The sequence below is a fragment of the Delphinus delphis genome, chromosome 6 (assembly GCF_949987515.2).
Source record: "Delphinus delphis chromosome 6, mDelDel1.2, whole genome shotgun sequence".
Classification (NCBI taxonomy): domain Eukaryota; kingdom Metazoa; phylum Chordata; class Mammalia; order Artiodactyla; family Delphinidae; genus Delphinus; species Delphinus delphis.
Genome location: NC_082688.1, coordinates 23,666,123 through 23,689,631, shown reverse-complemented (window position 1 = coordinate 23,689,631; position 23,509 = coordinate 23,666,123). Strand labels below are relative to the sequence as shown.

The 23,509-nt window shown below is 44.1% G+C and overlaps 1 long non-coding RNA gene and 1 pseudogene across 1 annotated transcript in view; one reads left to right on the top strand and one right to left on the bottom strand.

The window, feature by feature from the left end:
• Positions 1-18,379, top strand: part of LOC132426551 (uncharacterized) — an 86,523-nt gene extending 68,144 nt beyond the window's left edge. The window contains exon 5 of the long non-coding RNA XR_009519723.1: positions 17,886-18,379. This is a non-coding gene — a long non-coding RNA (uncharacterized lncRNA). The remainder of the gene's footprint in view (positions 1-17,885) is intronic.
• A 2,953-nt stretch (positions 18,380-21,332) lies between these two features.
• On the bottom strand, positions 21,333-22,391 carry LOC132427631 (surfeit locus protein 6 pseudogene; annotated as a pseudogene).
• Positions 22,392-23,509: the final 1,118 nt, after the last annotated feature.

The window sequence follows — 23,509 nt, the reverse complement described above, 5'->3', positions numbered from 1 at the left end:
TGGTTATGAAAATAATTTCAGGACTGAAAGAGAAATAGTGGTCCCTTCCAAGCACCTTTGGGTATCTCCAGGAGACAGCACATAGATGTAAGTCACCCAAGGCCTCAATGCCTCTCCAGGTTAAGAAATAAGGCATCAGTAGTTGTGGGCATGTTGAATGTATTTGCCTACTGAGATTGCGTAGGATTTCTCAGAGTCATCTACAGTCTCTCTACCTTTGTAAAGTGCATCAATTATGAATTCAAATATAAATAGTATTTTCATTTACTAAAATTCCACTGTTCTAAACCTATTGAGGCAGCTGGATAATGTTGCCTATATAACTAAATGAGGTTAATTCATTTAGTATTTGATGATATATTTTATGGGCTAGCTTAACCCGATAAACCTTTTAGATGCAGTTCTGTTCCAAAAGGCATCAAGTGACCAGCTTATTGAATAAGCAGGACTTTACTTTTTTTTTTAATATATAAATAAATAAATAAATAAATAAATTTATGGCTGCATTGGGTCTTCGTTGCCGCATGCCGGCTTTCTCTAGCTGCAGCGAGCAGGGGCTACTCTTTGTTGCAGTGCGTGGGCTTCTTATAGCGGTGGCTTCTCTTGTTGTGGAGCATGGGCTCTAGGTGTGTGGGCTTCAGTAGTTTTCGCACTCCGGCTCAGTAGTTGTGGCTCGTGGGCTCTAGAGCGCAGGCTCAGTAGTTGTGGTGCATGGGCTTAGTTGCTCTGCAGCATGTGGGATCTTCCCGGACCAGGGCTCGAACCCATGTCCCCTGCATTGGCAGGCAGATTTTCAACCACTGTGCCACCAGGGAAGCCCAGGACTACTTTTTCTCTAAACTTCTCTTGTTGACTTGTCTTCCCCTTCCCCCGGATGAAAGTCTGGGCAGTTCCCATAGCTTTTCCAATCACTCACTCGCAAGTTAACACATTGTCTAATTAGTAAGTCCAGTCTGGTTGAATAGCAAACTTCAATCTTCCATCCCATTTAAAGTCTCTCCTCTCCCACAGTGTGGACCCTTGTCAGGTGGAGACTACCAGTGGGGAAGGAGGCGTGGTTGGATTCTTCACTATTCCTCACTCTTCTACTCCTTCTCCTCGACTCTGCAGCTTTGGCTTCTCCAGGGTTAGGGCTAGAGAGGGAGAGGAGGAAGAGGCAGAAGATGCCTGCCTTGACTTACAAGGTGGATCACAATGTACTTGTAATCTACATTGGTGCCCTCTGGGCGGAGCCAGTGGACAAAGGCCAATTCCTCCTCTATAGGGCTTTCTCTTGGGTTCGTTGGAGCTATCCTTCCTGGGACCCTCCTATTTTGGTTACTTGGTGTGGCACTTTCCTGGACAGTCCCTGACCCTCGGTGGCTCCCTCCACACCCCTTCTGGGGGGATCACCTAACCTTCCTCCCTTCTGAGGGATCCATATCTAACACCTGGGATGCATGTATGCATCTTTGCCCCTCCACACTCTTCAAGTGTGGGCCAATTGCAATGCAGCCCTCTTAACTGTACCACCAATGGCCTCTCCAGCCAGCCAGCCTCTCACATTTTGACAATTTCAGATATAGGTCAGCTCCGGACTCTGTCTTCCAATCACCAGAGTATATCTATCAAACTCTGAGACTTGAAACCCATCCTCCTATGGCTTTAGGTGAGAACAACTTCCCCCTTCCTTCCCATTTCCCAGTGGGAACGGAGGGGAAATGCCACAGCACACCAAGTCTTTTTCTTAAAAAACTCCCCACTTCCCAATCTCTGTGACAAATCCCTAAACCTGTCCCAGTGTGAGGAGTGAAGGACTGCAGAGCCTGCCTCACGTTTCTAAGCTCATCCTACATAGGTGGTCTTGTCCTATTGTACTCAGCTGCAAGGAGAGGGAAAGGCATGTTTAACATCCCGTAACTCCAACTACCCACAACTAGAGGCAGTTCTATTGAAAATGAAACATTCCAGAGGAGTCATGATAATTAAGACTTCTACTGCAGTAGAAGTAAGCGGGTCATGCCTGCTCTCAAAATCTACCAGGACAACATCATCACATTCACTGTGAGTCAGTCTGAAGAATTTGGAGACTTCAGTCACGAACATTAACTACTTAGTGTTACTTAGCTTTGGGAAAGTCCCTAGAGACCTCCATTTTGCATCAACTGCCAACTGGTTTCTGTCCGTATTCCAGGCAAAGTTGGAGCTACACCAACCATCTCCAGATTCTCTCTATCTCGCTGAGACCCATATCAGGACGGAACAGGCAGTTCATGGAATAGTCTTCATAGGACTATGATCTAATTCCGTGGGTTTCATTGAAGGTCAGTATAATGAGCAACCATTTACAATTTCCTTTTAGCCATACTAGAAACGTCAGGAAAAAAGCAAATCTAATGGAGAAATTACCAACTACCTTTAATCTTCCATGTTCAATCTTCACAACATGGAAGTTGTGAGGTAAAACTGGAAATTCTAGAGAAAGAAAGTAGAGTCCAGAAACACCAACACTGCCTTACCACTCTTGTGACAGCAAGAGAAATGTGTTACAGGGGACACAACAGAAAATTACAGGTCATTGTTCTGCCTCATTTGGGGACAAATCCTATTGCAAATAGCTAGCAGAACAAATTTTCTGGAAATTGTAATAATTGCATCTGGGCCAGAATGGAAGAAGAAACAATTGGGACTATTTCATTTAAATGCCAAGAACAAGAACAATTTTAATAGCAGTAAAAAGTAGCCTCTGACTAAAACATTCTCCCTGTTCCCCCAGCGTCCCTCAAAATCTTCACAGTCTAGAGCAGTGTTTCTCAACCTTTTATTCATTATAACCCAATAAGGAGCTTTTTCAGATATTTTTTTCCTCATCTCCTCCTCCCATGAAAATTTAATACCATAAACATAATCTAATTATGTTTATGTAAATATAAAAGTATATGTATACTTACCATCTATATCTACATCTATATCTATGTGTGTGTTTTATACATAAAAAGAGTAAGATTTTTTCACCTATATTAATTTCCCAGGACTGCCATAAGAAAGTACCATAAACTTGGTGACTTAACACAGATTTATTCTTTTATGGATCTGAAGACTAGAAGTCCAAAATCCAAGTGTTGACAGGGCCGTGTTCCTCCTGAGGATCTAGAGGAGACTCCTTCCTTTCTGCTTCAGCTCTGGTAGCCCCAGGCATGCCCTGGCTTGTGGTTGCATAACTGCAATCTCTGCCTGAGTCTTCACATGGCCTTCCTCTCTCTGTGTCTGTCCTCTTCTATCTCTTATAAGGACACTCTCATTGGATTGGAGTCCACCCTCATTCAGAATGATCTCATCTCATGCCTTACCTTAATTATATCTGCAAAGACCCTATTTCTAATAAGGACATATTCTGAGGTTCTAGGTGGACATGAATTTTGGGAGATGATATTTAACCCACTACAGATCCCAAGAACCAAATTTGGTCCCCTTGGGGATGACATCATCCTTGCTGAGAATACCATAACCTAGAGAATAAATGGTATTCAAAGCACTCCAGAATCTAAATCCAACTTACTTGGAGAAGTGAATGCTGTCAACTCTCTGAAAGGATCCCCTGACCAGTCCTCTGCTGGTGACTTTTGTAGTTGTCTGCAGAGGGATGCCATGGTCCCCGGAGGAAAGTCACAGCACTGTCAGTCCATCTGCCCTCCTGCACCCCTCACCCAGCTGCTGAAAGGGTGCTTTAACTTCTGTCATCCTCCACTGCATCCTCTGTAAAGTGGAGAGAATCAGAGTACAGTATCTACTTCCTAGAGTTAATTTTGGCTTTAATTGAGGTCATGCACGAAGAGGGGTTCGCTCAGTGTCTACCATAGAAAATGTGCTCAATCAATGATTAGCAGTTATTTTTATTATCATTCTTTTTCCCCACTGTGTACCCCCTGAAAGATGGTGTTCCCAGTCCTTCCCCTTGACAGTTTCATGATCTGATTCCTCTCTCTAGTGATGAGGCTTCCTTTTTAGCTGTCTCTCCCATTTAATGAGAGCGCATCTGATCTTTTCCAAGCTTCAGCTTTTATTTCCCATCAGGAAATCATGAAAATGCTTTTTGTTGGCTCACAAAGCTTGCCTTGATATAAGTTGGGGAACCATGCACAGGGGAGGGCCAAACATCAATGTAGTGAGCCAACTATGTCATGAAAAAACTGGGTGCACTGGTCAGCCCTGGTACACTCCTCGGGGGAAGGGGGGTTCTTCTCTGTGACTTCTCTTCTAGAAAGGTAAGGAACCTATGCATTCGCTTTTCTGGGAAAATATTTTATTATGTCATATGCTTGTGAATAATTTGCATTTCGGGGCATTCATCTCTGCATATTTCTAACTTTAGGCTTTTTATCTTTGTCTTTATCCTGTGGCTAAAACTCTATGGCAGAAATAAAGGTGGAATGGGTGCCCTTGACTCCATCAGCCTCAGAGGGACCTCTGTCAAATGGTCCCACTCACATGACAGGAAACTCTATCCTGTGGTTTTGATTTTATCTGACAAGTAAGTTGAGATTTGTATTCACAGTTCCATGTTTTTCCTCCATGTTGCACCACGAGTTCTTGGTCATATAGGATTGTGCTTATGATCATTTAAACACTCTTTGTTTTACATACCCTTTGGCAGAGCTAAGCGTTTGTGGGGACTTGAATGATATTGGGGATCGTTGCTTGAAGGACATGCTGATTTTTTCCTCTTCTAGATAATCTATCATATATCCTTGAGTCAAACTAGATCACAGAGACCCAGGAAGGTGGGCTGCACTGTTCTGACAGCGGGCAAAGTTAACTTTGCTGAATTGCTTCTTGATTTGATGCCTTCAGCCTATATAGGGGTCCTCATGGACCCATCCCTAGGAAGCTTCTTATTCTGTTGGTTGAAGAGCAAGGCTGAGGGTGTCATGCTTTCCTTCCATGGTGTCCTCTTGGAAAAATGCTTATCTTCACTACTAAGAAGATCGGTACTTCTCTTGAATGACAGCTCTGTTTTTTGCCTCATGGATGTTGGGAACTGTATATATGATCATGTTTCTTTTCTTGTGTTGGATGCTGCAAAGCTTAGAACCAGTAGGTGGTTCATCATACCCAGACTGAGGACTGCCTCACTCCAAGCTCATTCCTATCCCTTTCCTTGTAGTCTTTTTTCTTCTGCACTATTTAAAATTTGTGCTCTTTTATTGTATTTTAGTTTTCCTTGTAAGATCCCTTTTATCCTTTTTGGAATAAAGTAGGAAACACATTTTTTAAGTAAATATTTATCTGAGAGAAGAATTAAACTAATTTTGTATGATCCCAATGGGCAAACTGAGGATTCCTTCTTTTTTTCTATCCTTTCCTGCCCTCCCTCCCTCCTTCCCTCCCTCCCTCCCTCCTTCCTTCCTTCTTTCCTATCACTCAAATATTTAACATGTCAACTAACTATGAGGAACTGAAATAGGAGACTTAGGGAGATAGAGGAGGCAGCTTCTAGCTGTTTAAGAAATGACTTTATAACGCGCAGTCCTGCCCAAAGATAAACAATTACCACTTGTACCAGAACTTCATAATTTACAAAGTGCTTCTGCCCACATATGACCTTGTTTTACCTTCACAGCACTGCTCAATTGTAGGGATTATTATCTTCATTGATCAAGAACCCGAGCTTTAACAAGAATCTTGGCCAAGGTAACTTAGCTGCTAAATGGGGGAGGTAAGAATGGCTTCCTGATTTTCTGGTTTCAAATCCTTGTTTGCCCTTTTCATGACCTGAGACACCCCACCACTTATCCCCCCTCCATTCGCCGTGCGGTGGGCATACCCTCTCAGTCTGAATGTGTCCCCTTTCACTCTGACGTCATTTTTACCCAGAATGTGAATTCACAATTCACAATTCACATAGTATCAGTGTTGTTTTTATTCTCTGTGATTTAAAAGCCAACAGAGGGACTTCCCTGGTGGTGCAGTGGTTAAGAATCTGACTGCCAATGCAGGGGACATGGGTTCAAGCCCTGGTCCGGGAAGATCCCACATGCCACGGAGCCACTAAGCCCATGTGCCACAACTACTGAGCCTGCGCTCTAGAACCCGCAAGCCACAACTACTGAGCCCGAGTGCTACAACTACTGAAGTCCATGCGCCTAGAAACCGTGCTCCACAATAAGAGAAGCCACCGCAATGAGAAGCCCGTGCACTGCAATGAAGACCCAATGCAGCCAACAAATAAATAAATAAATAAAATAAAAAATAAAAGCCAACAGAGATATGCCGAATATGTTTCTGCTTTCATGCTTCAAAGTTTTGCTTCAGGAGATAGCATCTTCCGTACAGGGGCCACATGAATGCTGGTTAGAAAACAGGTGGGTCCCCGTGCCAGTCATTCAGTGCTCTATCAGATTCGGCAGAGCGTTTTTGAGTCACCACATGCCACCACCTCCACCTGGGGAGGTGGCTCTAGATTGCTCTTCACGTGCACGCATATTGTGTGTTATCTTAGGGAGAGCAGAACGGTACCTTCTGGAACAAAGCTAGGGCTTATCACAGTATGCCCCACCAGCAGCTATTAAGGTACTTTCTTCTCCAAACCCAAAAGTTGGGGATTATTATTATTATTTTTGGTGAGGGGGGCCTCCTCACCATGTCCCTATTTAGCATGAAAAAGTAAACATTTCTAGGTTACTAATTTATTTAAAGGAGTATTGAGTCATCCCTTGTTATCCTTCCTTAAGCTTATTTTATCTTGTTGAAATTTCTCCAAACTTACGGCTTATGGATGGCACACTTCCTTAACTTCCAGAGAGATGCAACTGCCCCCATTTTTATGGTTCTTTGGTCATTTCCATAAGGTCATTGCATGTAAGCCCTTGCATGGAGTGTATCAGGCAGGGTAAGTCAGGTTGTGCTGTGGTAACAATACACCTCAATTAAACAAATGTTTATTCCCTGCCTGGGTCCATGATGTGTCAGCCGGGGGCTCTTCTCCTCATTGGCTTTACTCTGGGACCAAGACTGATGGTGTAGCTACCACCTAAATGGCAGAGGGAAAGAGTGTCTCCACTTCTGCATTGGACTCCAAAACTTCAGCCCACCAAAGCGAATCACTCAGCTACACCTCACTTCAAGGAGTAGGAAAAATCAAACCCACCATGTGGAGAACCCAAAATATTTGGTGCAGTGAGTTAGATCCTTGTGCTACATGTTAATCTTATCTGGAAATGTCAGCATTTATCCTTTAGGCAAAAACCAGGGGAACTTTTTTTAAAAATTAATTAATTAATTTATTTTTGGCTGCGTTGGGTCTCTGCTGCTCCTCGTGGGCTTTCTCTAGTTGTGGCGATGGGGGCTACTCTTCGTTGCAGTGCGCGGGTTCTAGGCGTGTGGGCTTCAGTAGTTGTGGCACATGGGCTTCCGTAGTTGTGGATCGCGGGCTCTAGAGCGCAGGCTCAGTAGTAGTGGCACACGGGCTTAGTTGCTCCACGGCATGTGGGAACTTCCCGGACCAGGGCTTGAACCCCTGTCCCCTGCATTGGCAGGCAGATTCTTTTTTTTTTTTTTTACTCTTTTTTTTTTTTTTTTTAACATCTCCATTGGGGTACAATTGCTCCACAATGGTGTGTTAGTTTCTGCTCCACAACAAAGTGAATCAGTCATACATAAACATATGTTCCCATATGTCTTCCCTGTTGCCTCTCCCTCCCTCCCACCCTCCCCAGGCAGGCAGATTCTTAACCACTGCAACACCAGGGAAGCCCATAAACCAGGTAAACTTTCTTTTTTTTTTACATGTTTATTGGAGTATAATTGCTTTACAATGGTGTGTTAGTTTCTGCTTTATAACAAAGTGAATCAGTTATACATATACATATGTTCTCATATCTCCTCCCTCTTGCGTCTCCCTCCCTCCCACCCTCCCTATCCCACCCATCCAGGTGGTCACAAAGCACCGAGCTGATCTCCCTGTGCTATGCGGCTGCTTCCCACTAGCTATCTATTTTACGTTTGGTAGTGTATATATGTCCATGCCACTCTCTCACTTTGTCACAGCTTACCCTTCCCCCTCCCCATATACTCAAGTCCATTCTCTAGTAGGTCTGTGTCTTTATTCCCGTCTTACCCCTAGGTTCTTCATGACCTTTTTTTTTTCTTCTTAGATTCCATATATATGTGTGAGCATACAGTATTTCTTTTTCTCTTTCTGACTTACTTCACTCTGTATGACAGACTCTAGGTCCATCCACCTCACTACAAATAACTCAATTTCGTTTTTTTTATGGCTGAGTAATATTCCATTGTATATATGTGCCACATTTTCTTTAACCATTCATCTGTTGATGGACACTTAGGTTGCTTCCATGTCCTGGCTGTTGTAAATAGGGCTGCAATGAACATTTTGGTACATGACTCTTTTTGAATTTTGGTTTTCTCAGGGTATATGCCCAGTAGTGGGATTGCTGGGTCATATGGTAGTTCTATTTTTAGTTTTTTAAGGAACCTCCATACTGTTTTCCATAGTGGCTGTACCAATTCACATTCCCACCAGCAGTGCAAGAGGGTTCCCTTTTCTCCACACCCTCTCCAGCATTTATTGTTTCTAGATTTTGTGATGATGGCCATTCTGACTGGTGTGAGATGATATCTCATGGTAGTTTTGATTTGCATTTCTCTAATGATTAGTGATGTTGAGCATTCTTTCATGTGTTTGTTGGCAATTTGTATATCTTCTTTGGAGAAATGTGTATTTAGGTCTTCTGCCCATTTTTGGATTGGGTTGTTTGTTTTTTGTTATTGAGCTGTATGAGCTCCTTATAAATTTTGGAGATTAATCCTTTGTCAGTTGCTTCATTTGCAAATATTTTCTCCCATTCTGAGGGTTGTCTTTTTGTCTTGTTTATGGTTTCCTTTGCTGTGCAAAAGCTTCGAAGTTTCATTAGGTCCCATTTGTTTATTTTTATTTCCATTTCTCTAGGAGGTGGGTCAAAAAGGATCTTCCTGTGATTTATGTCATAGTGTTCTGCCTATGTTTTCCTCTAAAAGTTTGATAGTTTCTGGCCTTACATTTAGGTCTTTAATCCATTTTGAGCTTATTTTTGTCTATGGTGTTATGGAGTGTTCTAATCTCATACTTTTACATGTACCTGTCCAGTTTTCCCAGCACCACTTATTGAAGAGGCTGTCCTTTCTCCACTGTACATTCCTGCCTCCTTTATCAAAGATAAGGTGACCATATGTGCATGTGTTTATCTCAGGGCTTTCTATCGTGTTCCATTGATCTATATTTCTGTTTTTGTGCCAGTACCATACTGCCTTGATTACTGTAGCTTTGTAGTATAGTCTGAAGTCAGGGAGCCTGATTCCTCCAGCTCCATTTTTTGTTCTCAAGATTGCTTTGGCTATTCGGAGTCTTTTGCGTTTCCATACAAATTGTGAATTTTTTTTTTTTTTTTGCGGTACGTGGGCCTCTCACCGCTGTGGCCTCTCCCGTCGCGGAGCTCAGGCTCTGGACGCGCAGGCTTAGCAGCCATGGCTCACATGCCCAGCTGGTCCGTGGCACACAGGATCCTCCCAGACCCGGGCACAAACCCACGCCCCCTGCATCAGCAGGTGGACTCCCAACCACTGCGCCACCAGGGAAGCCCCAAATTGTGAAATTTTTTGTTCTAGTTCTGTGAAAAATGCCAGTGGTAGTTTGATAGGGATTGCATTGAATCTGTAGATTGCTTTGGGTAGTAGAGTCATCTTCACAATGTTGATTCTTCCAATCCAAGAATATGGTATATCTCTCCATCTATTTGTATCAGCTTTAATTTCTTTCATTAGTGTCTTATAGTCTTCTGCATACAGGTCTTTGTCTCCTTAGGTAGGTTTATTCCTAGGTCTTTTATTCTTTTTGTTGCAATAGTAAATGGGAGTGTTTCCTTGATTTCACTTCCAGATTTTTCATCATTAGTGTATAGGAATGCAAGAGATTTCTCTGTGTTAATTTTGTATCCTGCTACTTTACCAAATTTATTGATTAGCTCTAGCAGTTTTCTGGTAGCATCTTTAGGATTCTCTATGTATAGTATCATGTCATCTACAAACAGTGACAGCTTTACTTCTTTTCCGATTTGGATTCCTTTTATTTCCTTTTCTTCTCTGATTGCTGTGGCTAAAACTTCCAAAACTATGTTGAATAAGAGTGTTGAGCGTGGGCAACCTTGTCTTGTTCCTGATCTTAGTGGAAATGCTTTCAGTTTTTCATCATTGAGCTGTGGGTGTCATATATGGCCTTTATTATGTTGAGGAAAGTTCCCTATATGCCTACTTTCTGCAGGGTTTTTATCATAAATGGGTGTTGAATTTTGTCAAGAGCTTTCTCTGCATCTATTGAGATGATCATATGGTTTTTCTCCTTCTCTCTCAATTTGTTAATATGGTGTATCACGTTGATTGATTTGCGTATATTGAAGAATCCTTGCATTCCTAGAATAAACCCCACTTGATCATGGTGTATGATCCTTTTAATGTGCTGTTGGATTCTGTTTGCTAGTAGTTTGTTGAGGATTTTTGCATCTATGTTCATCAGTGATATTTGCCTGTAGTTTTCTTTCTTTGTGACATCCTTGTCTGGTTTTGGTATCAGGGCGATGGTGGCCTCGTAGTATGAGTTTGGGAGTGTTCCTCCCTCTGCTATATTTTGGAAGAGTTTGAGAAGTATAGGTGTTAGCTCTTCTCTAAATGTTTGATAGAATTCGCCTGTGAAGCCATCTGGTCCTGGGCTTTTGTTTGTTGGAAGATTTTTAATCACAGTTTCAATTTCAGTGCTTGTGATTGGTCTGTTCATATTTTCTATTTCTTCCCGATTCAGTCTTGGCAGGTTGTGCATTTCTAAGAATTTGTCCATTTCTTCCAGGTTGTCCATTTTATTGGCATAGACTTGCTTGTAGTAATCTCTCATGATCTTTTGTATTTCCGCAGTGTCAGTTGTTACTTCTCCTTTTTCATTTCTAATTCTATTGATTTGAGTCTTCTTCCTTTTTGTCTTGATGAGTCTGGCTAATGGTTTATCAATTTTGTTTACCTTCTCAAAGAACCATCTTTTAGTTTTATTGATCTTTGCTATCGTTTCCTTCATTTCTTTTTCATTTATTTCTGATCTGATCTTTATGATTTCTTTCCTTCTGCTAATTTTGGGGTTTTTTTGTTCTTCTTTCTCTAATTACTTTAGGTGCAAGGTTAGGTTGTATATTCGAGATGTTTCCTGTTTCTTAAGGTAGGATTGTATTGCTATAAACTTCTCTCTTATAACTGCTTTTGCTGCATCCCATAGGTTTTGGGTTGTCGTGTCTCCATTGTCATTTGTTTCTAGGTATTTTTTGATTTCCTCTTTGATTTCTTCAGTGATCACTTTGTTATTAAGTAATGTATTGTTTAGCCTCCATGTGTTTGTATTTTTTACAGATCTTTTCCTGTAATTGATATCTAGTCTCATAGCGTTGTGGTCGGAAAAGACACTTGATACAATTTCAATTTTCTTAAATTTACCGAGGCTTGATTTGTGACCCAAGATATGATCTATCCTGGAGAATGTTCCATGAGCACTTGAGAAAAATGTGTATTCTGTTGTTTTTGGATGGAATGTCCTATAAATATCAATGAAGTCCATCTTGTTTAATGTATCATTTAAAGCTTGTGTTTCCTTATTTATTTTCTGTTTGGATGATCTGTCCATTGGTGAAAGTGGGGTGTTAAAGTCCCCTACTATGAATGTGTTTCTGTCGATCTCCCCTTTTATGGCTGTTAGTAGTTGCCTTATGTACTGAGGTACTCCTGTGTTGGGTGCATAAATGTTTACAATTGTTATATCTTCTTCTTGGATCGATCCCTTGATCATTATGTAGTGTTCTTCTTTGTCTCTTCTAATAGTTTTTATTTTATTTTACTTTATTTATTTATTTATTTATTGCAGTATATGGGCTGTTGTGGCCCCTCCTGCCACGGAGCACAGGCTCCGGACGCGCAGGCTTAGCGGCCATGGCTCACGGGCCCAGCCACTCCGCAGCATGTGGGATCCTCCCGGACCGGGGCATGAACCCACGTCCCCTGCATTGGCAGGCGGACTCCCAACCACTGCGTCACCAGGGAAGCCCAATAGTCTTTATTTTAAAGTTTATTTTGTCTGATATGAGAATTTACTCCAGCTTTCTTTTGGTTTCCATTTGCATGGAATATCTTTTTCCATCCCCTTACTTTCAGTCTGTATGTGTCTCTAGGTCTGAAGTGGGTCTCTTTTAGACAGCATATATATGGGTCTTGTTTTTGTATCCATTCAACCAATCTGTGTCTTTTGGTGGGAGCGCTTAATCCATTTACATTTAAGGTAATTATCAATATGTATGTTCCGATTCCCATTTTCTTAATTGTTTTGGGTTTGTTATTGTAGGTCTTTTCCTTCTCTTGTGTTTCTTGCCTAGAGAAGTTCTTTTAGCATTTGTTGTAAAGCTGGTTTGGTGGTGCTGAACTCTCTCAGCTTTTGCTTGTTTGTAAAGGTTTTAATTTCTCCATCTAATCTGAATGAGATCCTTGCTAGGTAGAGTAATCTTGGTTGTAGGTTTTTCTCCTTCATCACTTTAAATATGTCCTGCCACTCCCTTCTGGCTTGCAGAGTTTCTGCTGAAAGATCAGCTGTTAACCTTATGGGGATTCCCTTGTGTGTTATTTGTTGTTTTTCCCTTGCTGCTTTTAATATGTTTTCTTTGTATTTAATTTTTGACAGTTTGATTAATATGTGTCTTGGCGTGTTTCTCCTTGGATTTATCCTGTATGGGACTCTCTGTGCTTCCTGGACTTGATTAACTATTTCCTTTCCCATATTAGGGAAGTTTTCAACTATAACCTTTTCAAATATTTTCTCAGTCCCTTTCTTTTTCTCTTCTTCTTCTGGAACCCCTATAATTCGGATGTTGGTGCGTTTAATGTTGTCCCAGAGGTCTCTGAGACTGTCCTCAGTTCTTTTCATTCTTTTTTCTTTATTCTGCTCTGCAGTAGTTATTTCCACTATTTTATCTTCCAGGTCACTTATCTGTTCTTCTGCCTCAGTTATTCTGTATTGATCCCTTCTAGAGTATTTTTTTTAGAGTATTTTTAATTTCAATTATTGTGTTGTTCATCGTTGCTTGTTTCATCTTTAGTTCTTCTAGGTCCTTTTTAAATGTTTCTTGCAGTTTCTTTATTCTATTTCCAAGAATTTGGATCATCTTTACTATCATTATTCTGAATTCTTTTTCAGGGAGACTGCCTATTTCCTGTTCATTTGTTAGGTCTGGTGGGTTTTTTTTTTTGTGTGTGGTACGTGGGCCTCTCACTGTTGTGGCCTCTCCTGTTGCGGAGCACAGGCTCCGGACGCGCAGGCTCCGTGGCATGTGGGATCTTCCCAGACGGGGGCACAAACCCATGTTCCGTGCATCGGCAGGTGGACTCTAAACCACTGCGCCACCAGGGAAGCCCTGGTGGGTTTTTATCTTGCTCCTTCATCTGCTGTGTGTTTTTCTGGCTTCTCACTTTGCTTATCTTACTGTGTTTGGGGTCTCCTTTTTGCAGGCTGCAGGTTTGTAGTTCCCGTTGTTTTTGGTGTCTGTCCCCAGTGGGTAAAGTTGGTTCAGTGGGTTGTGTAGGCTTCCGGTGGAGCGGACTAGTGCCTGTGTTCTGGTGGATGAGGCTGGATCTTGTCTTTCTGGTGGGTAGGTCCACGTCTGGTGGTGTGTTTTGGGGTGTCTGTGGACTTATTATGATTTTAAGCAGCCTCTCTGCTAATGGGTGGGGTCGTGTTCCTGTCTTGCTAGTTGTTTGGCATAGGGTGTCCAGCACTGTAGCTTGCTGGTCGTTGAGTGAAGCTGGGTGCTGGTGTTGAGATGGAGATCTCTGGGAGATTTTCGCTGTTTGATATTATGTGGAGCTGGGAGGTCTCTTGTGGACCAGTGTCCTGAAGTTGGCTCTCCCACCTCAAAGGCACAGCACTGACTCCTGGCTGCAGCACCAAGAGCCTTTCATCCACACGGCCACCAAACGCCTGTAGTGCAGAGAATTTGGAAGCGTCTAAATCATTGCCACTTACTATTCGAGCCTGCTCTCCGTCCTGGAGCTGCCATGGCCTCTGCAGGTCGCCGCTGTGACCACACGGCTGCTCACGGGTCCCTCCTCTACCCCGACACCTCCCCCACCTCTGGGAGCCCGTGCTCACTGCTGCTCCCTCCTCCAACCAGGTAAACTTTTATTAGGGGTTTGGAATCTAGAGACTAAATCTGCCACTTACTGCCTGGTACTTTTGGATGAGTCCCTTATGCCTTCTGAGTCCAATTCCCTTTTCTTAATATTTAAGTAATAACCCCCTGGTCGGGCTACTTCCATAGGATTATTGGTGAATGTCAAGGAGATACTATATTTGAAAATATTTTGAAATGTGAAAAAAAGTTTCATAGATAAAGATTGTTCAGCTTATTGCCATGTCTTTTTTGGGTAGAATAATAATTCTAACTCATATCACTTAGATCAAAAATAAAATACAGGGCTTCCCTGGTGGCGCAGTGGTTGGGACTCCGCCTGCCGATGCAGTGGATACAGGTTCGTGCCCCGGTCCGGGAAGATCCCACATGCCGTGGAGCGGCTGGGCCCGTGAGCCATGGCTGCTGAGCCTGTGCATCCAGAGCCCGTGCTCCGCAACGGGAGAGGCCACAACAGTGAGAGGCCCGTGTACCACAAAAAAATAAAATAAAAATAAAATAAAATAAAATAAAATACACCCATTCTGAGGACAGGCACCTGTCTCTGAAAATGATTATATCAGTTCTACTGAAATGTCAAGAACCTTTTAAAATTAATATATAAGGCACTGGAGAAAAGGCCATTGCCAAGGCAGCACCTGGCACAACTTCCCAATAGTTACCTTCATGTAACTACGAGTCTAGATGCGTAGGTTATTTTGTCTTTAGACACTTGTGGCAATACTTTCAGTCACACCAAGCAGGATTATCTCTGCCTCTTTCCGGCCCTTTCTAAGTTGACAGGTAGAAAACTGATCATCAGAAAAGAGCACACAAAACTCTAACACTAAAAAACAAAACAAACAAACAAAAAAACCTCTAATACTATAGATTGCAACTAGATGATAAGATTTCCTGGGCAGTCAAATGATTCCCGTTTTTCATGGCAGTTCATAATGATCTTCTTTCCTTGGGGCTCCCTAGAGGGGAGAATCAACCAGGTATGCTCTTAGGTTCAGGAGGGTGGCTTCCTTTATCTTGAATTTCACAGGACACTGTGGAATGTACGACTTTTAGGTCCCTCAAAGACCCCCTTCACTGGGCACATCTGGCCAAGTGGGTAGCACATTTGCCTCACAAAAACTGATCCTTTATTCTTGGCTTTTTTTTTTTTTTTCATTCACTAAACACTAATTAAACACCTGTTATGCACTGTGTTAGCTACCTAGCTAGTATGGATGTAAGATTAACGAGACTCAGTCTGCGTTTGAGCAATTCACAGTCTAGTGAAGGAGACAATTATATAGGCAACGGTGACTGTACAACATGTTAGAGATGCCCAGGAAGTGCAATGAGATATCCTGGCAGCTTAGAACAGGGGAGCCTCACTGTCTCTAGACGTCAGGGAAAGCTCCCAAGAGGAGCTAAAGTGCCAGTTGGGTCTTAAGGATGATTCAATGGCTGTCAATACAGAGCAAGAGAATTGGGGGCAGAGGAATAGCATATGTAAAGACCTAGAGGCTGGGAAGAGTTCCTGTTATGAAATTTGTATAACTGGGGGTCATGATGCTCTGCAGAGCCCCAGTTATAGGGGCATGTAGGACCAGCTCTGTGCCAGGGAGGCCTGGGTCTCCCTCAGAACCAATTCCTGTCATCCCAGGGGGTTAACCAAAGGTGTAACATATGTACATTACACGTTGGGTTGGAGCCCAGAGAGCCCTTCCAAGTTTCCCCCACTTCTTCCTTCTCTGCTCCTCTGCCTTCTGCCCGACCTCCCACTCCACCTCCCAAGGTTCTGGTTCCAACCAGCTGCTACCATGGTTGGCCAAGCCCAGGACACTCTGTGCCCCTTTGGTCTGAGGTCACTGCATCTTGGGGAAATAACAGTGGATCTTTGTATTCCTCAGAACAAGGCACCTACCAGACAGCTTCACCTCTCTCTTGTTAATACCCATTACCCTGAAAGCCTTAATTGTGATGCATGATTATGTTAAAAGACTTTCTTCCCATAAGGGAAGAGGACAGGAAGGAACAAAGCAGGTGAACAGTACCAAGAGCCACGCGTGTTCACTTTGCTTTCTGAGGAGAGTAAAAATCTCAGAGAGCAGCCATGTCTGTGTTTGCATCGCTCTCTGCTTTCTCCCCAATCTGCTGTTTTCATGGTTAGAAAAATAAGTCCTGCCCTTTGAGAGGGTGAAACGAGTTCAAGAGCTTCTTATCCAGCTCTCCCTTGATGACAACCTAATGGTTTTCATTAGACTTGTTTTCCAGGTTATATAAACCAACAGCTTTGAACGCTGACTTGGGGTAAGCAGAATAAACCAAAGAAAAAGCCAGTTAGAATGTACTGGTGAGGCATTTAGTCTTAGAAAAGAAAATGTGCAGTTGTTCTTTGTAATGGAGATTTGCTGATCTGATTCGAAAATCCCGGAAGCTAGCACTGCATTTTGAAATGGTGCATTGCTTGGCATGAGGTTTAAGTTCATTTTGGAGCCAGTTCTTCACCTACCACCCCAGGTTCTTCCTGAAATGTCCTTGAAGCCTTCTTAAGAGCAGAAAGATGCTTTCACATTTTCTCCCCGAAAACCATTACATTTTCTTTCAGTGTAACACTTTATACAGTGATCAAATTATATGGTGACCATAACTGAAAAATATCTGTATACAAAATTCTTCCTACTCTGGCAGTGTTTATGGAAGGGACTGTTATGAAATAGCATGTAAAACATGGACCAGCTTAAAATGATTTTGCTTTTAAAAATAGGCCCTTCGCTATGGAGAACAGTATGGAGGTTCCTTAAAAAACTAAAAATAGAATTACCATACGACCCAGCAATACCACTACTGGGCATATACCCTGAGAAAACCATAATTCAAAAAGAGTCATGTACCAAAATGTTCATTGCAGCTCTATTTACAATAGCCAGGACATGGAAGCAACCTAAGTGTCCATCGACAGATGAATGGATAAAGAAGGTGTGGCACATATATACAATGGAATATTACTCAGCCATAAAAAGAAACGAAATTGAATTATTTGTAGTGAGGTGGATGGACCTACAGTCTGTCATACAGAGTGAAGTAAGTCAGAGGTGGATGGACCTAGAGTCTGTCATACAGAGTGAAGTAAGTCAGAAAGAGAAAAACAAATACCGTATGCTAACACATATATATGGAATCTAAGAAAAAAAAAAAGGTCATGAAGAACCTAGGGGTAAGACGGGAATAAAGACATAGACCTACTAGAGAATGGACTTGAGGGTATGGGGAGGGGGAAGGGTAAGCTGTGACAAAGTAAGAGAGTGGCATGGACATATATACACTACCGAACGTAAAATAGATAGCTAGTAGGAAGCAGCCACATAGCACAGGGAGATCAGCTTGGTGCTTTGTGACCACGTAGAGGGGTGGGATAGGGAGGGTGGGAGGGAGGGAGATGCAAGAGGGAGGAGATATGGGGACATATATATATGTATAACTGATTCACTTTGTTATAAAGCAGAAACTAACACACCATTGTAAAGCAGTTATACTCCAATAAAGCTGTTAAAAAAGAAAAATAAAAGGTTGGCAACCTCCCCTCAAAAAACCCCAAAAAACAAAAAATCAAAAAAAATAAAAATAAAAACAGGCTGTTGATTAATGAAACCTGAATGTATTTTGCAGAGACATCACTGCGCATGTGCAACACGGAAACCTGTGTCTCCAGGATGACCCCGGAACCAAGGATCTTCAGTCTACGGAATTCAAAGAATAGAAATGTTGCCACCAGAGCTCTTTACAAAGCAAGAACTCCTTCAGTGAGGAAAATCCAGCTTCCAGCAGCAAGAGTAGCTTGATTACCATACATGGACTGATTCAAGATGAGCCAGTCAGCTTCCAGGTTTGAAATTCTCCTAATTCCTTAACTTTCGCCCTGAACGTTGGATCTGGGAGACAGATTTGAGCTCTGCGGGTCGACCTCGCAATAAAGCTTTCTTTTCTCAAAAGCCGATGCCAGAGTATTGGCTTCTGTATGCCTTGGGCAGTGAGCTTTCGTTTGGTAACACTAATCTCTGGCACCCAGTAGGTTTCTAATTCCACTACTATGCCTGGCACATAGCAAGTGTTCAATAAATATTTGTTAAATAAATCTTATATAAAATCCCTGCTCAAAAACTTCCAATGGCTTCCTATAAACTTTCAACTTCTGCCTGACTTACATTTTAAGAATCATTCTGTGTAGTTTGGAGCTGAGAGTTTCGAAGAATATCTTTGGGTCTGTGACCCAAACTATGACCCAAGTTTCTTTATTCCCTCTAAATACTTAGAGTATCTACTAAGAGTAGGAAGGCTTCCCCACCTCATGTCCTCTTTAGCTTTTCCTTGAACCATTATTATGGTTTCTTATCTGGTCTCCTTGCCTCCTGACTCCCCCTCATTTTAATCATTCATAATCGCTCTCTCCTGACTTCAGGACTAGCCACATAGTTTGAAGGTCCCAGTGCAAGATGAAAAACGCAGGGCCCCTTATTCAAAATTACTTAAACTCTCAACACCTTGGCAGCAGGACATCACACCAAGCACAGGGCCCTTCTGTGCTCGGGGTCCTCGGTGACGGCAGAGTCTGCATATTCATGAAGCTGATCCTGCCTGAGTTCAACCCTTTTAAGGCACGGTTTCAGTCATGGTAAGTCCTTTTTCAAAAACTTTCAGAGGTTCCATGTTGTCTAGAGTTGTAATTATAGGGACTTTTATCAATTTTGATCCCAACCAACCTTCCCAGCTTTATCTCCTAGAATTCCTCTTTATACACCCTATACTTCTTCCAAATGGAACTACTTAATCTTGCCCAGAAGGTATCCCTTCCTACCTCTGTGCCTTATTTGTACTGCTCCCATTACTTAGAAAGGCGAGCCTCGTTTCCCATCATCACAAATCCTATGTGAAATCTTTCCTGATCCTTTCATTAAAAAAAATTTTTTTAATTGAAGTATAGTTGATTTGCAATATTGTGTTAAGCTTCAGGTGGGATCCTTTCATCTTTTTTTTTTTTTTTTTTTTTGCGGTACGCGGGCCTCTCACTGTTGGGGCCTCTCCCGTTGCGGAGCACAGGCTCCAGACGCACAGGCTCAGAGGCCATGGCTCACGGGCCCAGTCGCTCTGCGGCATGTGGGATCTTCCCAGACCGGGGCACGAACCCGTGTCCCCTGCATCGGGAGGCGGACTCTCAACCACTGCGCCACCTGGGAAGCCCCCTTTCATTTTTAAGAACTCTTTTCTCCCTCTGAATTTCTAATACCATTTTAGCAGAGTCCTCTTTTGTCCTTTCACTCTTTAATGAGCTCCAAGACTGTCTCTACGCTGTGGAAGGTACAAAGATGAACGCTATTTATTCTACTGATACTACTGTTAGGCTCTTTTATGCTCTCGAGGGCGGGCTTTGCCTAGACTCACCTGTGTCTGGCCTTTTGTAGAGAAGGTGCTCATATACTTGTTGAATAAACCAGTGGTTACCAGTTGACTTTCAAGAAAAAGGCATACGTTCATTTGTCAGGCAAATATTTATTGAGTACCTACTCTATGTTAGACTTTCTTCTAAGAGCAGGTAATACAGGTATGAAAAAGACAGACTGGTGCCTTCTTGCATGGAGATTATATTTTTATGGGTGGGAGGCAGGGAACAAACAAACCAGAAAAATAATAGCTGTTGCTAAGTGCGTTGGATGTCATTGTGAAAGGGTTGTGACGCATAGCATTTTCATTATCTTTCAGTCCTAAATATTCGCTAACATCCATCAGGGATGATTCTTTGACTCACAGGTAATTTAGAAGAGTGTTTCTAAGCTTCCAAACAGAAAACTTTAACAATTACCTCTTAAGTTTTTTCATTTTTCTGTGGCCAGATCATATACTTTGTATGACACTGACGCTTTGAAATATGACTTGCTTTATGGACTAGGAGATGGTTGGTTTTCACCACTGTTCCATGTGTGCTTGAAGTACATACTATTTTCAGATACACTGTTCTGTGTGTCCAACAGATCAAGCTTATAAATACTCTCATCCAAACCTTCCATATCCATCTGATTTTGTCTGCCTGGTTTATCAATTCCTAACAAAGATGTTAAAAATCTCCCACTTTGGTTTGTGAATTGATTTCTCCTTGTAGTTTTGTCAGTTTCTGCTAGACATATTTGAAGCTATGTTCCTGGTGCACGACTGTTCTACCTTCCAGGTGATTTGAACCCCTTTTCGTTACGTGGTGATAGTCCTCCTTAGCAGTGCCTTTTATCTTAAAGTCGACTTCATCTTATAATACAGCCAACACCAGCTTCCTTTTGGTTACCATCTGTTTCTTAACTGGAGTTTAGTCAAAAGAATTTTATTAACAGTTTTTTGGAAATATAATCCATATACCATAAAGTTCATCTGAGTTTTGTCGACGTGCATTCGTTCTGGCTGCCTGTGGGCTTGGACTTAACTCTGCCTCTGTGTATCCTCCATTCACCCGGCTTAGTTTTAGGTTTTACTTTCTCTCCCACCTCCTCCTAGACTGACACTGTCCACCCCACTCCATTTTTCTTCTTTCTAGTTTAGTAACACTGTTTCTATCTTCTAGCGGTTATTTTAGGATTTTTAATGTGCATGTTTATCTTAAATGATAATCTTTATCCATCTTACAAATAAATTTAGAATAATTCAATTCCAGGCAGCCTGAGGATGGCCCCGCCTTTCCCCAGTTACCAAGCCTGTCAATTCCGCCTTCAGCTTTGGCTACAGGAGTTGGGTTTTTGTCCAAGAGACTTTGGGGCTGACACAGCAGCCACACAGGTCATTCCCTTCCTGCTCCTGTGAACTCGGGAGAGGAGGAGGGGGCCAGTGAAGACCCAGCCCCTCCCCATGCCACTCACTCCTCACCACTCCCTCGTCCCCCACCCCGGAATTTTCAGGGAGCGTTCTGGCCTCACCAGAGGGGACTGGAGCCCGGATCTGGGTCACCCCTTACCCGGATCTGAAGGCTCTTCTGCACGTGCGGCCTGAGCCCCGAAAAGTCGGTGAGGGCAGCGGGGCAGCGTCCGATTTCCGCTGGGAGCCTGAGCCTGCCGGGGTCGGGGTCGGGCAGTCGGGCCCTCAGGTCAGGCCGGCCGGCTCCAGGTCCTGGGGCAGGATGCGGCCCCTCTTCCGGGTCTTCTCCAGGCGCCGCTCAGCTTCGGCCTCCTTGTTCTCGCGCGAGTTCTGCCGCCACGGGTCCTGCAGTTGTTGCGTCTCGTCCGCCACACGCGCAGTGCGCTTCTCCCACGCGCGCTGGCGCTGCGCCCCTCTCTTCTTGCGCTTCGGGGCCTCCTGCAGCAGGTGCTCGTCGTCGCGGATCTTCACGCCCTCGGCCTTGTCCAGCAGGTTCGCACACTGCATCTTTGCCTCGAGCTCCTGGGCCTGGCCCGCGTCCGCGGCCCGCAGCTCCTCCAGCCGGGCCCGCCGCGCCCGCAGGCGCTTCAGCTGCTGCCTAGGTCCTGCCTGTTAGCGGCGTCAGGTTGCCCTTCCCCTTCTGCCTCTTCTCCTTCCTGCGCTGAGCCTTGCGGGACGGCTTCTCTTCGGTTACCTCCACCTTGTTGAAGAGCAGCCCCGGCCGGCCCTGTGCCTCCTTGAGGGCCGCCTCAGGGCAGCTCAGCGTGCTCCGCGCCCTCGGCGGCCTCGGGCGCCTTCCGCTTTGCCCTCAGCTCCTTCTGCTGCTGCTTCTCCTTCCGGTCGCGCTCCTGCTTCCTCCACTTCCTCCGACGTCTTTTCTCTAAAACGGCGGGAGACAGCTTCTTGGCGTCGCCCTGGCCCCGCGCCTCCGGTATCTTTTCAGGCAGGCGCTGCCGCAGGACGTCCAAGGCAGGTAAAGAGGCTCTTTGTCCAGGCCGTGCGCAGGGGCCCGGGTGGAGCTGGAGGCCTCCTCCTCCTTGGCTGTCACCGGCTTCCTGACCTGAGACTCTCCGCAGGGGCCCGGGCCTTGGCCTCGGCAGCCTTCTCCTCCCGTTCCTGGGATTTCTTCAGTGCTTTCTTCCTCTCCTTTTTTAGGAGCCCAGCAGCTTCTAAGACTCGAGTTTTGCCAGCCGACTTGCGCTTCTGCGGCTCGGTTCTGGGCTGGGAGCAGATCTTCTTGGCCAGGCTCTGCAGGTAAGCATACTTCGTGAGCAGAGGAGCCATGGCTGGAGGCTCGGCGGTCGGGCGGGGCTCGCTTGGGGTCCTACTCGGGGGAGGAGGGCCGGGGTTCAGCATCCCGGCGGCACCCGGCAGCCCCCGGCCCGCGCTACCCTCACCTACCCGGCTGCGCTCACCAGAAACACTCCATGGATTAGGGTGGTAGTGACTTGATCACCTGGGCGGTTGTTGGTGCCGTTCTTGAGGACGGAAGAGATTAGGGGAGGTGTTAAGTTCGGAGAGCTGTTGCAGGGAAATTCTGCCAAGTGGAACGGGAAAGTCTGCATAGGCTTTGGTATGGTACCCAGTAAAGGATTAACCTTTCCCCCAGAGAGGCCTGGCCTTTGCCCTTGGCTTCTGGGAGGTAACCTCTAAGATCTTGGAATGTCCTGCCTGATTTGTTTAACCTGGGGACCTTGGGCCATGCCAGCTAGTCTATGCTAGCAGTGTGATTTATAGTAGGAATCCTTGGGTCGTGAGGCGTGAACTTGACCTCTGGAGACTAAGGTTGTCCACATGGGCAGTCAGCCATATCTATGTGACTGAGCCCCAATAAAACCTCTAGACACCAAGGTTCACGTGAGCTTGTCTGGATGGCAGTAGCTCATGCATATTGTCACACATTGCACCTGTGAGAAATAAACAGTGTCTGCATAACTCCACTAGAGTCCCGTGCTAGAGGTCCCATGCTTGGGACTCTCCTGGACCCTTCTCTGTGTACGTCTTCCCTTAGCTGCTTTTAATCTGTGTCCCTGTGCTGTCATAAACTGTAACTGTGAGTACAGCAGCTTCCAGTGGGTTTTGTGAGTCCTTCTAGCAAATTATCAAACTCGAGGGTGATCTTGGGGGCTCTCTAACTTGCAGTTGATAACAGAGGTAAAGATGGCCTTGTAGACCCCTGAACTTTGCATTGAGGGTATATACAAATTCAACAAAGAGAAGCCCTATGTGACTCAGGTCTTATACTCTATTGGTCAGCTGAGTCCAGGGAGACCTGAAGAGTAAAAAGAGAATAAAGAACCTGTTGTCTCTTGACCAGTATCTCAGAGGATTTCTCTTTTCCTTTATGCCAGTGTCACATTAAGAACCATCTACACTCTTCTGGTCAGAGAGCTGCCTATAAG